The sequence below is a fragment of the Eurosta solidaginis genome, chromosome 5 (assembly GCF_040869045.1).
Source record: "Eurosta solidaginis isolate ZX-2024a chromosome 5, ASM4086904v1, whole genome shotgun sequence".
NCBI lineage: Eukaryota > Metazoa > Arthropoda > Insecta > Diptera > Tephritidae > Eurosta > Eurosta solidaginis.
The window spans coordinates 16,288,185-16,301,173 of NC_090323.1; the positions used below are offsets into that span (position 1 = coordinate 16,288,185).

The window sequence follows — 12,989 nt, forward strand, 5'->3', positions numbered from 1 at the left end:
TGCTGGATTTCTAGGCCGATTGCCGTAGTATTTACCGTATAGTACTGAAGTTTACTTCTATGAGCTGATGGGTTGCGATCAACAGTTGAACGGCAGTAGACCATAGCAAATAAATGCGACTGAAGGTCGTAGTTGCTAAGGCATATTATTGTAGCAGCAACAGTACAGTTATCGAACGATAAAAGTTGTACCCCAGCTAAGTTGGTGTACGAAGCAGTGGATGCCGTAGAGCTGACGATTGAGTCCAACAACGTTGGAAGGACGGAGAGATCACCAATAGCTGAACTTTGGTCATACTAGAGTCGGTGTTAACGGAAGAGATTAAGTTCAATCCTCGACAACGGATGCATTTTTCAAGGGTTGTCGCCTGTAATGAAACTTCTGAGACTAATTATAGATAAAAGCTCTCTGGACACTACCGACTCAATAATGGCGCGCTATTTTGTAGGTGTCCGGACACACAGCAGAGTTATATTTAAAGCTGTAATTTGCTGTAATCATGAACAGGTGCGAGTCAGATCTGAAAGGACCCGCTCGGAACACCGACCAAGCATTATGATCTGCTATACTTAAACACCGGTCGCGTTCGCTTGGCTAAGACTTTTATGCGAACGAGTCTGTTAGTTCCTTCCATTGAAATATATATACTTTTGCAACTGTTGGACCAAAGATGGACGATTTTTTACTTGCATACGCTATAGTCACTAATTGTGACTTTATATCGTTGTGAAGTATACCTTTTTATGCTATCATAGGCGCAATCCTTTTCAGTAACGTTCACTTGTTACAAGGACTCCCTAGGCTCCCAATATGCAATATTTCTTGGTGCAGTGTACGTCGGAGGGGTTGAGGGTCTTCATTCCTTCTCTGTTTATCAACTTTGCTATAGACCTGGAAATACAATATATGCAAGGAGGAAATCACAAGGAGATGAAACAGCTGGGCATCGTTACTTCCCCCATGAAGTGTCCAAAAATTTAAACCGTAGTCTTTTAAATTGGTGGAAATGACGATCATCCTGAAAGAGTAGTCCAATCGGTGTACCAAAAACAGCGCAAAACGTGAACTTCGGGTTTAGGAAATATCTGTACCGCTTGCTGTAGACGCAAGTTTGATGCTGCACATCTTGGCGACCACATCAGCGATATTTTAAGCTTATGCAATACAGGCATCACCGAAACTTTCTCTCTCTCTTCGGTAAACCAAGGTAGGAACATCAGGCACACCTCTTGCTGGCGATGTTTTAGTGTTTGAGCGAGGATGTTTGGAATTGGGTGTGGCCATGACTGTATGCCCTAGACCTCGAGAACTGCAAAGAGAAACTTCAACTTGGTCAACACAAATCGTTTAAAAGAACTTGTCTTGGCAAGACTCCCAAACTTATAGAATTCATACCCAATAAGGATTATCACGCACGCTAGACTTTCCAATCCACTCAATAAGGGCTCAGACGATTGTCGCATCAACATCTATAACAGCAATAACTTTATTTCTCATTTGTTAAAACATTTCACATCTCACCTTTCATTTCAAAATTTTTCACCACTGCGGCCCTTAGTTCTTCCTGTCCTATCACATATGACTTCGCTTACACTTTGCGCTCGTCAGCTCCATCCGCACATTCATGTAGCCACACTCTGATTCCTACTCCCTTTTCCCAAATCAAACTTTAACATTTTATTTATGCATGCAAAATTCCAAAGCGCGCTTTTCGTAGCTCGTCTTGTTTTATTCTTATTGCTATTGCCATTACCATCATTTTAGTTGTTGATGTTGCTGTGTGCATTGGCAAATGTGTTGAGCTAAACTTTTGCCCACATGACAGCATACATTTTTCAAACATCATAACACTTAACTTGCTCTCATCAAATCACATCATTGGTTCGCATGCCCCCTTTTACATTCTACACTCTCTTTTTTACCGAATTGCTTCCAACTTAAGACCTCGCCTTCTCCACCGGGAACTCTTCACTTTAGTCCTTTTTTCGTCGTGTTTGTTCACCGCTTAACTGCATCCTCAAATTTGGCTGAGTTTTGTAATACTTTTGGCTGTTTTGTGTTGTGCGAACTTTTTTCCGGTTTATGGAAAAGTTTTGATGCTAAAGCTTCTGTTGTTTATTTTTTTTTTTTTTTTGTAAAAGTCTTTGATTTCATTTTAGCGGCATTTTTTGTTGTTGTTAAATGACAGGCAAAGCAGACGTGTAAAAAACGCACAGCCTCATGACATATTGACATTTTTGAGTTACGCATTTTGTAAGTGAAAAGCGCAAGTACTTGTTTTGCGAAGTAGATGTGTGCGTGTGTTAGTGTGTGTGTGTGTGCATATGTGGGCATAAGTGGAAAACTTGCCGAATTATCAGTGTTGATTGTCGTTACTCTTCTTACATAGCTCGTATGCACTTCTTAATTCTTTCGATTTTCACTATTTCCAAAACATATTGAAAAATTGTCGAAATAATGTATGGGTCATTCCATGTCAAAACAACGAACTGCTAGGAAAGTTCAGTTACGGTTATGTAACAAAGGGTTTTGTTGCAGAAAGATAACCCGTCTAAAGGCAAGAGCAGTGGGAGCATATCTCTAAAGGACTTCGTAACGTCACCGAGGAAAAAACAACTGGTGCGACAAAGAAAGAAAAACGAAAGAGAAAATGCTGTCCACAGGGTTACGTTTAAAGCGAACGCAGCAAGAATATTGAGTGAACGCTACCGCAAGTTAAAAAGGCAAGCGATACGCTTTTACAGAAAGAAACAAGCAGAAGCAACAAGGCGTGAGTTCGAGGAGGTTGAGGTGTTAGGTACGGGAAATGACGCCCCAAAAATTAACCCGAAAATTAGGCAACAGGTGGAAGGCTCGAGGACCGGTACAAACTCTTGTGAGCATGAAAACTGCGAAACTGCAACCGATATCCAGGGAATACTAAGATTATGGAGGGAACATTAACCTGCTCTCCTAAATGGAGACAGCGATGTACAGCGCAGGGATGATGAATCCTATCACGCAATCAGAATAGCGATAACCAGATTAAAAAACCACAAGGCCGCAGGTGCTTATGGATTGGCTGTGAACCTATTCAAATACGGCGGCGAGATGTTGGTATGGCACATGCATCATCTTCCTTGCACAATATGGTCGGACGAGTGCATGCCTCACGATTGGAATATAAATGTGTTTTGCCCAGAAAGGGGATCCTGCGAACTGGGCCAACTAACGTGGAACCCGCCTTCTTAGTACCGCATATAAGGCCCTGTCAAGCGTATTGTGCGCAAGATTGAAGCCTGCTATGAATCTAATGATTGGACCTTATCAGCCCAAGGAAAATCTGCTCGGTCGATGGTATATTTACCAGGTTTGAAGCCGCACTGATAACGTCTAATCAGCCGACTCACGAAGGGTTTTAATCTTTCGCACAATATGGTTGACAAGACCTTATATGGGATGATAAGAAGTCTGATTTCGCGATGGGGGTAAGGCTGGCTATGACCAAGTATCGAGTCGGTGAAGTCGATTAGCCTCAGTTCATTAGCGGACGTTTCGTTTTGGAGGCTGAACTTTCCGACCGTGAGGCCGAAACACGCAGCTTTTCACCTTAGCGTTAAAGTCGCCATCACGACATTTGCAACTTGGCTTGCACTTGGGGAAGCACTCGTATGTGCGTCTAGGCGCTAGTCTTTTTCCTCTATTGCTACATGAGAGCAGATGAATGAGATATTAAAAAATGTCGCTTTTATTCGGATAGCGGTGAGACTTTCGTCCACAGGCGTGAATGACAGTACTTGGCGACAAAGTCTCTCTGCTACCACACATCCTATACCACTACACTGTGCTTATTTGCATGGCCACTCTAGTAAATTTCACAATTTTAAATTCTCCTTTTTACTTTCATCGTTTCACAAGGACATCAACCAGCTGGGCATCGGCAACAATCCCGTTAAGGGAATGGACATTCCAGCTGCTTTCCATTAAATCGTAAGACTTGAAAGGGTATACGAGGGCATCATTAAAAAGGCGGTTACTTTTTATCGAGGTTTGATTGGTATTTTCATTCGAGTCGGATTTCACGTGGCGGATCACAAGTCCAGCGCACAACCCGGCTGGATTGAGCCATTTACTATAGACATTTATATACCGAGCCGCTTGAGCCAAGACATATGCCCACTGCAGCTGCCCCTTATGGTGATGAGACGCTGCTGATGAAGTCCCCAAGCTAGCCCTTAAAACGATTATGACGGTATGGTCTAGCCAGGATGTCACCTTTTTCCATTAGCTCACCACTTAACGGATGTACAGTGGCTACTCAGACGATACTTTACCGCAAGCCACAGGCAGTGGTGACCTGCGTGAACACCCCAGTGGGTTAGGGGGTCATAATATACCCGCGGTAGGTATGCCTGTCTTAAGAGGCGACTAAAATACCAGATTCAAGGGACTGTGTAGCGCAACCCTTCAGGTTGCCAGCGCAATATATAACTTCTCCAAACTCAATTGTCAACCTCACCTATCCGCGGCGAATCCTGCTGCACTAACAGACGAGGCTCTGGCGACGCCAAGCTCCTCATGGAACTTTGGGGTGGGGAGGGAGGGATGGCCTTAAGGTTTAATGTGAGGCTAGCACCTTAATTGTGCTGTGTTACCGGAGCGTACCGGGTCTGTATCCGGCAAAGGACCATCACATCGATAACACTCCACAAAGCCTTCGGGGAGCAACCTTATCGCTACAACAATAACAACAACCTGCCTGAACCGCATGCAAAAGAATCCACCGTAATCATAATTTACTTTTAACAAATTGAAGAGTGTGATTCAAATCGAAGTTTCCCATTGTTCGAATTGATATTAAATTACCCATATGTAAAGTTGACAATCCATATCGTGTTGAAAACAACTTACACCTAGAGGATATGTTAAAGTAAAAAGTTTGATTGCGAACAAATTGTTACAAATATCTCGCTTACAAAATGTGTGTCACTAGCTTTTTTGTTATTACATACAGACTGCATTGATTGAGTTTTAAGCAGATAAGATAAAAAGTGTTTTTACATACAAAGTTCAAAATATATTGATATTTGTTTTCGGGTTTTGTTTTGGGACTATAGAACACACTAGCTCAAGCACTCCCCGCAATTTTCAGAGTATTTTGGCAGTTACAATAACAGAGAATATAAGAGAACAGAAAAAAACCATAGAGCCATCCTCGATCCCTGAGTTAAGAACATTACCGACGTCATCACTCTCTGTCGATAACCAATGTGGTTAATATCCCTCTGCGATCATCAACGTTCCTAATAGTACTAAGTCATTACTCTTCGAGTGTCACCGTTACTAAAAGCACAGCTAGCTAGTGCTCTATCTCTCTCTCTCTTTTAAACACCGTCACCGTCTATGGATCGCAAAAGCTTCATCGACATTACCTACATTATCGCCCTTTTGCTCTGTATCTTTCTCTCACCTGGACTGGATTTTAAAACTAATCAACATACGTACCATAGATTAATGGATTTGCAACTCCTTGTTTCGACAGAGCGCTGTCAAAATGCACATTTTTTATAACATTTATCAATGATGCCATTCCAAACAAAAATGAATAGATCTGAAAATGGAGATTTTTGACATACATTTCGGCGATTATAGTTTCAATCATTTAATAAAATGATAGCCATAAAATATTTATTTCCTTAAAGTTATTTTACAATAATACGACTAGTTAGAGTTAAATATAAACAAATCTAAGTAAAACTAACATTTCGATTAAATCAATTAGTCAAATATTGTAACGCATTTAACTCGCAGTGAAAACCATATATTCTTTTGAAATTTCAGTAAACCGGACCTATGATATAATAGTTAACATTATTTAATGGATAGCGCTTATCCTACATGTCTGGCATTCCAGGTTCTGTGATCAAAATGGATGGTTGCATCGGGAGTTCATATTTACAAAACCTGTTTTTAGTGATAACTTTTGAATGTGAAATAATATTTACCCTCCGCCTTCGAACTAATAATGCTTACACTAAAACAAGTATTGTTATCCTTTTTCCCATAATTTTTGAACGCTATTCTACAGTTGTAGGTCAAACTAAAGTTTACCAAAATGTTTGGCATGTTTTTCGTTTTGGCTGGCACATTTTTTGTTCTGGCACCCGCTTCAGCTGGCGCGAGGGATTTATCTGTGATTGTTGCCAGCAACAACTAGAAGATAAATCCCTCGTGAGAGCGAAAATATGAGAGCGTAAACAAAAGATTCGTATCAATCTAATCTATGATACCTACCATACAAATTATTTGAAAACTATTACTCGTAACTACGCATAAAATTAAGAAAATCTCCATACATTACTCAAATTTTTTTTCGCTCCCAATAGTTAATACATAAATAAAATATTTATAAAGCACCAGTATAAATTAGCTGTGTGAAATTTCTCTTGAAATTGAAACGGTTTATTTAATTTATGTAAATAAAAAATTGATTAAAATACAAGTAACTTTTGAAATTTTCAGAAATCTAAATGGCAGCGCAAACCAGCCAACCGTCCAATCTATTCATCCAACCATCCATCATGAGCATGACAAAACCAAATAAAATTCAAAACGAAATATGGCATGAGTGGAGCAATACGAACGGTTTTTTTTTGTTTATGGGTAAACTCAAGCATAATAAAAGTGAAAATTAAAAAACAAAAGAGAAAGAAAACCAATAAGGGAGGAACTGTTTTCAGCTGTGCCTAAAGACATAATACCTTTCAGAAAGAAAAAAATTATTTTAAAGAGCACTACCAAGATTTTAAAGAAAATTTATCTGAGCAAATCAGGTTCAAAAATACGCCTTTGTAAATCTTGCGCACACACATGTCATTTGAAGACTTGAATAAGGAAAATCGGCTTAGTTGATTGACTGTTTTGCTGTAAGCAAATACAGGTCTTTAGTTTTCAAATACTCGGCAATACAGGTGGTACGTCTTGGCCCTTCAAAGTCATCGGTTCTCTAAACTTCATGATTACAGACAGGGATATGGTTTTTGCTACCTTCACAAAGGAGTAAACTTAGGACTAAAGCAGCAGTCGTAAGGCAGAATCCGACAATTCCAATTCGAATAATGCATGCCATATTTTCCTGAACCTCTTTCCGTACCGGTTGACTGTCCTTTTCCTGCTACTCGACAGCTACAGTTTGAAATTCTCATCTGTTTGGTATTTCATTTCGACGCCAGTCAGTAATCGCAAATGAGTAAGGAGAGGTTAATTCATTTATGTTTTGCTGGACTCGTCCAATTTGACGATATCTCTGACTTAGCCTCTTTTGACATGGGTTAAAGACCATAGGTATGATAAACTGGTGTATTCTTTTGATTTGATCTGAAAAGCCAGTCACCGATGCCTCACGTTTTCTTCTTCTAGGCGGATCGCCGTATAACGCGTCTATTTTTTAAAGAAGCTCTGCTCTGGTACTCCTTGTCGAATATAAATCTCCGAACTTGGAAAACGCATACACGATGACAAGGATATAATTGTAGGCTTAGTACGTACGTGAAAGGCGGTGCTATTAACGGGATTAAACAACTTTTCCGCTTACTTGATTTAACGATATAACTGATGCAGCTCTTCGCGGTGTTCAAAAGGTTCACTAAGGCAACCTTTTCAAAGGGTTATGTAACGCAACCTTATAATTTCCCCAATCCAATTGTCAACCTAAGCTACCTATGACGAATTCTGCTTATTTAGCAGAGGAGGCTCTATCGACTACATGCTCCTCACGAAAGGAGGAGATATGATGAGCTAGAAGGTTCAATGTGTTCATATCGAATAGAACCTGCGATGGTCGGGCTAATGGTTTTAATATCTAGAACAATATCCCAGAAAGCATCATCAACATCGGTAAAACTCCCCAAAACCATCGGAGAGTCTGCTTATCGTTCTTCGCCACCTTTGCCGGGTTTGCACTCAAGTTCGGTACAAAAGTTCTTTTGTACAGCTTCAATTTTTCTTAGCGAAAGAGTTTCTTTGATTGTGACCGATCGCATTGATCTCAACTTGACCTAACTTGAGTGACGTAAAAGACGCTACCGCAAACATAAACTCCAACTTATCCAAACCAGTACTCACTTGATATTTCTTCTGTAAAAATCATGTTCATAAAAGGTATATAAATGTGTCGGTAGTAATTAATAGGAGTTGCCAAAGTTAGTTATGCTAACAAAGCGCACAGTGGGCTGTCGCGGGCAAAAGGTGTGGTTAATTTGAATATACAAATTTCTTTACAAGAAAAATTTCTGCCGAAGCTTTCTTTAGATAGGAAAAATTCTTCATTTTGAGGAATTGCAGATTAGGACCACAAGGGGATATCACTAGTGGAAGTCCCAAGACCCCTACTGTGAAGCTTGGTGGTAGATGAATGGTGTGTAGGCACATTGCAGGAAAATTCGGGAATTGCAGGATCTTAAGATGGGTGTACACGATGATAGTGAGACCCACCATGGTGCATGGAGCAGCTGTGGTAGCATCAAGCGGAACTCTGGTGACTGTACAAAGGTCACTCACCAGGCTCAAACGCTTGAATTGCGTCTGCATTAGCAGAACCATGCGCACATGCACAACAGCGGCAAAATGTGCGTACCACTCGGAAAATATCTGAGCATTTTCTAGGTCGAGGTTATTGCCTTAAGCAACGAGGATATGCTAATGAGAGAATCATTATAATTACCGACAATAAGGCCGCGTTCAAGGTAATTTCTTCAGTTGAGATTAGATCATCAATAGTCGATGAGTGCGTGAATATATTGCATCGTTCTCGAATGCGATGCATCGCGAAAAGAAGATTAAGGATAACTAGATCGCCGTAATAAGAAATTAGCGTATATACTCTTTAAAGCCGGGCACCATTCTGGATTTCCTCAGAAAACTCGGCTTGGACGAGGTACTGTGAAGAGAATGTGAGCACAATATACTTTTAGGTCGCTGTGTATAGCCTCACAACAATCTATCTATCTATTTAAGTTGCATCTCAGATGAAAATGCTTCAGAAGCAGATTTTCAAAAGGTGGAGAAAAATTCGAGCTCCCTTCAGTAATCGGCGTAGGTACGCCGCACAACATCGTTGAGTCGTCAAAACATTAATGATTTTCGGTTTTCATTTGAAAAAAGTTTGCCACAAAATCAACTTTTTGCTACACATTGCAATGCATGTGACCTAAAAAATAACAACAAAAAAATGTAAATAGATTTCGAGTGAACTCCACAAAGCTGGAGGTAAAAAAAAAACAGACTAGCCACACTTTCATACTTTACTAAAAAGGCAAACCAAGTTGGTGGCATTTGATTGACATTTTACGCGTCCCCAAGCAAAACAAAAGCTCAACAACCAACCAACAATGTAACTGAGGTACGCACATTTGTCCACTCATTGTAGTGTCGACCTGCGCTGACCGGTGCAAATTAAGAGCTACATACAACAACGCATTCTTGGAAAACGGGTACAACAATTTTGCGGCTGTGCGTTGCTAGAGTGGGTCGCGCAGAGGCGTAAAATTAATAAAACTTAGTAGGGTGTGTGAGACTAATGGTTACGTAGTAATATTTCACTTATACTTGTATGTAGATATTTCAGCAAGAAAATGCTATAGAACGTTTCTAGAATTTGTAAGTCAGTAGAAACAAGTAAGGACGGGACTGTCTATGGCTGTTCCGAAGACTTCATACCTTTCATGAATGGGGCTGTACAATAATCTTATCCCGTTCGTAATCTCAAAATAATCGGATGTATAAAAAAAGAAATATATAGTGAAGAGATGTACATACCTAAACGATTTTTAAGATAAATATAAAATAAAAAATGGCAAAAAACCCCCTTATCTGAACGATCAGTTGTATGGGATATATATTATATATAGCTCCGATCGAAATGATTTTTACAGGAAATCTTCTATGATATATTAGAATAAATATCACCAAGTTTAACGTTTTTATATTGGAAATGAAGGGAGAAATTGCCAAAAACCTTTCTGTCTGAACGATCGGTTGTATGGGATATATACTATATATAGCTCCGATCAACGTGATTTTTTCAGAAAATATTATATGATATATTAAAATATATATCACCGAGTTTCACGTTTATACTTTCAAAATTAAGGGAGAAATGGCCAAAAATCTTTCTATCTGAACGATCGGTTGTATGGGATAGGTATATACTATATACATACAGCTCCGATCAAAGTGATTTCTTCAGGAAGTCTTCTATTATATATTAGAATAAATATCACCAAGTTTAACGTTTTTATATTGGAAATTAAGGGAGAAATGGCTAAAAATCTTCCTATCTGAACGATCGATTGTATGGGATATATATTATATACAGCTCCGATCGAAATGATTTTTTCATGAAATCTTCTATGATATATTAGAATAAATATCACCAAGTTTAACGTTTTTATATTGGAAATTTAGTGAGAAATTTCCAAAAACCTTTCTACCTGAACGATCGGTTGTATGGGATATATACTATATATAGCTCCGATCAAAGTGATTTTTTCAGAAAATCTTCTATGATATATTGGAATATATATCACCGAGGTTCACGTTTGTACTTTCTAAATTGCGACAGGAATGACCAAAATCGTCTTATCTGAAGGATCGGTTGTATGGGAGATATATGTTATACTCGTCCGATCCTACCGAATCCGACAAATGTCTAATATAATACAAAAATGCATCCTTGTGCCAAATTTCATTGAGATATATCAAAATTTGAGGGACCAGTTTGCGTTCAAACAGACAGACGGACGGACAGACGGACGGACAGACGGACATGGCTATATCAACTCAGTTCGTCGCCATGATTAATTCGGTATACTAATGGTGAGTCTATCTTCTATATTTCTCAACGGTACAAACATCGGAGCAAAGTTAATATACATTTCATGTTCAAGAAAGGTATAAAAATTTGCGTATTTATTTAACCATTAGAGAGAATTTTTAATTAATTAATTAATTTGTACAAGTGCCTATCAACAACATTGCTTTTTGGCGGTATCTTACGTAAAAAATAAAACAAAAACAAACATAGCTCAATAGCAAAGGGTATGCTTGAGAAATTTAATATTTACAATGTATATAATACATTCATATATACTAATGAATTTATGTACTTACATAGAAAAATAGAGAAAAAAAATGCTAAAAATTCTATGCGACTAATACAAAGCATATTTTTATACCTTTCTACCTTTGTTAATATTATTTGTATTTCTAAGCCATTACATGTGCATTAATTTGTGAAAAATTTTGAATTAATACTTTATAATCTTAATTATGCATCGATTGCGCTCACCTTCTTGCCACAGCAACAAAAAGGAAATGAGTAGCGCGCTTTACCCAACCCTCCAAGTGACTGAGTAGCTTCGTTCAACCACCACTCATGCAAGGTGAATGGTTCTTACGTGGGATGCCATAGAAATATGTGCGCCTTAGTAACAATGGGCATTAAATAAAGCGGTTCGAAAAAAAAGTTGCAAAATTCCGCCACTAAATTTGAAACTTGTTTTGTGAGGGTCTAGTAGTCTAACTTTTTTTGATTTTTGCAAGCACAGCCTATATCGGACCCCAGCAGGTTAGAGGGCTTAAAATATATACGCGGCTGGTATGCCTGTCGTAAGAGGGGACTAAAATACCCAAATGATTGAAGGGGCTGCCAGCGCAGTATATAGCTTCTCCAACCCAATTGTCAACCACAACTAGAAGGTTCAATGTGATCACATTAAATCGTTTCCGAGATGTTCAGGCTTGCACCTTAATGGGTTTCTTACCTGAGCGTAGCGGATCTTAATCGGCAAAATACCATCAACATCAATAGCACTCCCCAAAACCTTCAGGCAATATCTTTATCGCTATAACAATACAGCAACAACAGCAGAAATCGTTTTTAAAGGTAACTTGGTTATTTGATATCCCAGTATCGGAACGAGAATCACGAGTGTCATAGTATATGGTAGCAGTTGTAGTCATACAGCCGTTAGACTTTATATGACGAAATACTATATGATCTTGAAACTCAGGGGAGCTCTACAAACATTTAAGCCCAACGATAAAACATATAATATTGAAGGAGGTTTAATTTGAAGTTAATGTTAAGTTCACGAGCTGTGCTACAAAAACGGCTTCGAGCTAAAGGGAGTCAATAAGGACGCGCCAAACGCAGGCACCAATTGTAGTACATACAGGAATCCTTAAAAAGGCAAATATGTCGAAGTTTCAAATATGACATATATATGACATACCTACACTCTCCTTCTCTGCTGAAGCTGTATGTATGAGATAGAAGGGAAGTCGATCTGTGCCATCCTTTGTCGACGTCTCTCCGTCGGAGGTAAGTGTAAGTGAGCTAAATAAAAAGTGGGTTGGATGTACCTAGATGAACGGAAAATATTGGGTACATACACAGTAGAACACCCACAGAAATAAAGTGCTAATTTTCTTCGCTCTCCACGCATTTTCTGAAAGAATTGGGATAAAAATTAAGGTCTGTAAAAAATCTAGCCATCTGTAGTGAAAAAATTCCATGGAAATTTTACCTAAAGCGACTAAATAGCGACTTTTTTTACCTAAATAGCGACTATCAAAAACTTGCCGTCACGAACAATTATAAATTGCTTCGCCTAGAGCTCACAATTAAAATGCATGTTTATTATATATATATTTCCAAGCCCTTTGTGACAATTTAGTACCGGTTTACTTTCAAAAATGGGTTATTCAATAAATTATTTTTTAAGAATTCGTAAAAAAAAATCTTTCACTTATGAAAAGTCCTTAAAAGGACATTCGCTGTTAAAAAAATATATGGGCAATTTCCATGGAATTTTTTCACTACAGATGGCCAGATTTTTTTACAGATCTTATTTTTTATCGCCATTCTTTCAGAAAATGCGTGGGGAGCGAAATAATTTGATACTTTTGCAAATCCCTTACATTCTGTGGCTGTTCTAATACACAGGGTA

General features: G+C 38.7%; 1 long non-coding RNA gene across 1 annotated transcript; it reads right to left on the minus strand.

The window, feature by feature from the left end:
- Positions 1–769: 769 nt before the first annotated feature.
- On the minus strand, positions 770–2,111 carry LOC137254578 (uncharacterized). The gene is made up of 3 exons (XR_010954036.1): positions 1,522–2,111; positions 1,396–1,469; positions 770–1,309 (listed from the first exon to the last, which is right to left on the minus strand). It is a non-coding gene; the product is annotated as an uncharacterized lncRNA (long non-coding RNA).
- Positions 2,112–12,989: the final 10,878 nt, after the last annotated feature.